Here is a 4498-nt window from a genome sequence, read left to right as displayed (position 1 = left end):
TACGTGAGTGTGCGTGAGTGAACAAATGGCTGTAGTATTAACGCCCCGTGTGGACGTGGCTACAGTGAACGAATACATAAATTCTCGTAAATCATGAGAATAAATTTACAGCCAAGCAGGTACAAATAACACGCCAGCCACGACACACAAGGGCAGTTTTAACGCCTTCACTCTGGCGATCTATCTCAGTTATTTCTCGCTAAATTCAGACGCTTTTATAGTTCAGTTCTAATCCCTTCACTACGATGAGCCATTTCTTATTTTATTCTTGATACTCTAAGACGCATTTTTCTTTACCTTAGGGGAAACTTTTCGAACTGGAGAGGTGTATCTTGGATTTCCTTAACCCCTCCAAGATAAGAGGCGTTTCTGAAGCTGAATATAATCGTCTGGAACTAACAATACACTCAAAATGCACCTCACGGGATTCAGGGGGTTAATGTGAGGTTTTACGATATATGCATTTAGACTTCACTACAGAAGGTCTTCCCGAAAATGTATAAAATCGCCTGGCATGAGCGGGAATATATTAAAAGGCATGACCACACTGAAGGGGTTAATGGAGACGACGTTGAGGCCAGGAGATGCTTCCAAGACTGGCTGTAGTTGTCTGTCGGAAATTACATTAAATATATAAACATATAAATAAAATAAAATCAATATTATCGTACTAAAAGGGCACTCGTTAAAATTAGGTAAAGTCAGGTTAAGTAAAATTATATTAAGGTAGTTAGTATACATAATTATACAATAGTAACCCAATCAGCCTGATGATGTATTTTTCATTTTATTCTACCTTGTTTAAGATTCTACTCAGCTTAGGAGACACTCTTGGAATTAGCGAGGAGAGATAAACTGAAAGCAGTAGTTAAGAATAGGGAAGTGAGTATGGTTACGAATGTCTATCTATCTATCTATCTATCTATATACCTAGGCTGCTTCCCCCAAGGAAAGGGAGGTAGCCGAGACAGGACGACTCACTCTCCATTTACTCATCCATTCAAACACATTCATTTGCATCTTAGCCCCAAAGGGGAGAACGGACAGATCCTCACCGCACCACACAGCACAAGGGTCAACTGGGCAATGCAATCAGTGACATCGAATGTGGAAGTAAATATGAACTGAAAAAAAATAAATCGCTACATGACAGTATTGTGATTCCTACTGTAACGTATGGAAGTGAAACCTGGACCCTATTAGGACATAAGTGCGACAGCAGTAGAAAAGACTGAAAGAAGCATGTGGAGCTACAAGGAGAGACAGACCAGCGAAATGAGTAAGTGAAGGAGCGGAAGGAGTACATATGTTGATGTGGTGTGATTGAAAGCGTTAGGAGGAATACCCTAAAGTGGTTTGGCCATGTGGAGAGGATGGAGAGTGAGAGACTGACTAAAAGAGTGTATGTGAGTGACGTGGATGGGATATGGGGGAGATCAAGGATGAGATGAAGGGATGGGGTGGAGATGTGTATGAGAGAGGCAGGTGTGAGCTGGAGTAAGGGCAGCCTAAATACAGAGGTCAGGGTGACAAGGAAGAGATTTGTTTGTGGCCACAGCTTACGAGATTAAGGCGTCTGACTATAGACAGACAGATAGATGAATAGATAGATGATAGACAGATAGATAGATGATAGACTGGTAGATAGATGATAGACAGACTATAGATAGACAGATAAACATAGCTTCCAACGATCCCTCCATTACAAAGGGCTTCCCCTAAGATGAATCGTCGAGGTAACAAGAATAACCAACAGATTAAGTCAGCGGATGCAAGGGATTAAGAAGCCGAGTGCAGCATGACGTTTTATCAAATCTGGCTCAGGTTAGACGATTTTATTCAGCGCGGGAGAGACTGTTCGAGATGAAGGGGTTTGATATAGCCTTCATGTGCGTCTTTACTACGTGAGGTACCCCCAGTAATAAAATCGTTTGGAGGCAGTAAGAATACATCAATAAAGCAAGTTAGCGAAACGAAGAGGTTGTAATATAATCCCCCCTTATTTTATTAAGATCAGTAAAGTAGTGTACCTTATTATTCACTGCAAATGGGCAATACTCCGGGGATTAAAGATCATTTCCCTGATTCTCCTTTGTTTTATCAGCAGCTGGTCTAATGAGTGGAGGATTAACTGAGAGAGAGAGAGAGAGAGAGAGAGAGAGAGAGAGAGAGAGAGAGAGAGAGAGAAATGAGAATGGCGGAAGAAAGAAGAATTATGCGAGTTAAATAAGTACGAGGTGAAGCGAACGAAGAATATAGGACTAAAATGCCTGAGGATGCATATGGCTGAAAACGCATGAAAATATAATAAACAACGATGCTTTTGGAAATGTTAAGAGATGAATATGCAACAGGTGAATCATGATATACGTAAGAGTAAAAATGAATGAACATGAGTAAATAATGAACATGGATCAAGGTATGTATGAGTGAAAATATATGCAAAATGGTGAGTGAAGCTGCCAGTGAATATGAAAAGGTAAATGCGTGTAAAATGGCTCTGTACTTGTAAATGAAAAAGTATCATCATATCGAAATTACAATGTGTGCAGGAATGGATATAGATTTACAGACGGACATACCTAAAGATATAATTAAACGAGTGAACGTGAGAATGCATTTAAGAGTATGCTGGTGAATATAAATAGGATGTGTATGAATGTGATGACGTCAGTAAAAATCAAGGTAAACCACATATGCGATGTGACTAACATGTAAGTCTGGGGTACAGAGAACAAAGGAACACTGTACATGATTGGCATAATATGCAAAAAGTGTACGAGTACATATTAAAGATTTATATATAACTGTACACTCTGCATACACAAATAAAGACGAACACACAAGAAACTACGTTTAAGCAGATAAAGTAACACATTAAGTCTTGAACCCCGGGGGATGACGTAATATCTTCTACTCAGGCTACCATAAAAAGAATTTACTCTTCAGTGGGAAATTCCTCAAAGCAAAAACATATAAGTAAAGACGTACAGTTACCGCTAATAGTTGTTTTACATTGTCTCCAAACTGACTCATAACCTAGCGAGATTTCTGCCGTGTAGGTATGTAAGTATGCATGTATGTACGGCGGTGTGCACATGGGTGGTAGCTATACACGTGCATGCCTTGTTTTACAGGTCCTGAAGGGCAGTTGATGCACAGAGCCGATACACACCACTTTTTGTTAATGACGAAGTGATCCGCCCCCACCCAGTGCTTCTTACACGGCTTTAGGTGTCTGTGTTATTTGTTTATCTCTTTATTTATCTTATTTATTTATTATTTATCTGCAGTGTAGTACGAGAACTGTATGTGGATATTACGGTGGAGCAGCTGTGTTTCTGAGTATCAAACTAAACAATGTAATATCCAGGGGAGATAAAACGTTTGTAATCTCCCTCCAGTCGCTCGGAAACACACACCCGTAAAAGGATAATATTGACCACAGCTCTATATAAACCACAAAGACGGCTATGAAAACCTGCGGTGAGTACGTATAGCAACCCATCGATCAACGTCCGGCGCCCACTCATTAGCCAGACCTCCGTCACTGCTCGTATTAATCACCCCAAAAATATGACGGCCGTATGAGAGCGTGCGTGGGGGTGTGACTGCCCGGCTGGGAATAGCGGCGGGGGTCATGTTTTACCCAGTGTGCGCCATTTTAGAATAAGGTGTTGTGTGTTCGCTTTTCTGAATGTTGAGTTTACTTTTTGTTTCTTACCATGAAGTACCAAGAAGATTAATCTGTTATCATCAGAATATGTATAATAACAATAAGAAGGACATAAGAATAGAGGGTAACTGCAGTAGGTCAGTTGGTCCCTGCAAGAGCGACTAAACTACTAGAATAGGACAAGGATAGCATAGAAGGCTCTCCTTGACTAAACAACGTAAATGGCAAGGTATACACAGCATCCTTAAGAAAACATATACACCAGCGTGGGGGGAATAATCAAGGGGCAGTCTCCCATTTCCATCGTCCAAGGTTTCAGACTGTTTCACGCCAAATGTGCATCCATAATTTTTTGATCGACTGTACACATGCGGTCGGGATTATCGCTCTACTTTTTGGTCGAAGAAATACCAAACTCTAACACAATATTCTGAAAAGTCTATGGGGTTCCAAAGATAATAACAATAAATTTCAAAAGTAATTGTTCACTGTCTTGCCAATGATCGTAAGGCAGTGGGATCGATATCAGAGTCCGCAACAGTACACGACACCCGTATCCCTGAGATCACCAGACCCTTAGTATTTTTATTCTTTAGCTTATCTTTATTATTATTATTATTATTATTATTATTATTATTAGGCAGTTATATTTAATGGGCCTTTCATCGTGTAGGGGTTTGAATTGATCTCCAATAATCCCTTCATCTCTCTCTCTCTCTCTCTCTCTTATATTTCTAGTACAGTTATGCTTAATTTTAACCTTTTTACCGTCAGACGATTAAATTCTAGATCTCAAGACTCCAATTACAGACGCAAAGACTA

Source organism: Coenobita brevimanus, chromosome 94 (genome assembly GCF_032717465.1).
Source record: "Coenobita brevimanus isolate Jiangsu-jjx chromosome 94, ASM3271746v2, whole genome shotgun sequence".
NCBI lineage: Eukaryota > Metazoa > Arthropoda > Malacostraca > Decapoda > Coenobitidae > Coenobita > Coenobita brevimanus.
This window is presented reverse-complemented; position numbering follows the sequence as displayed.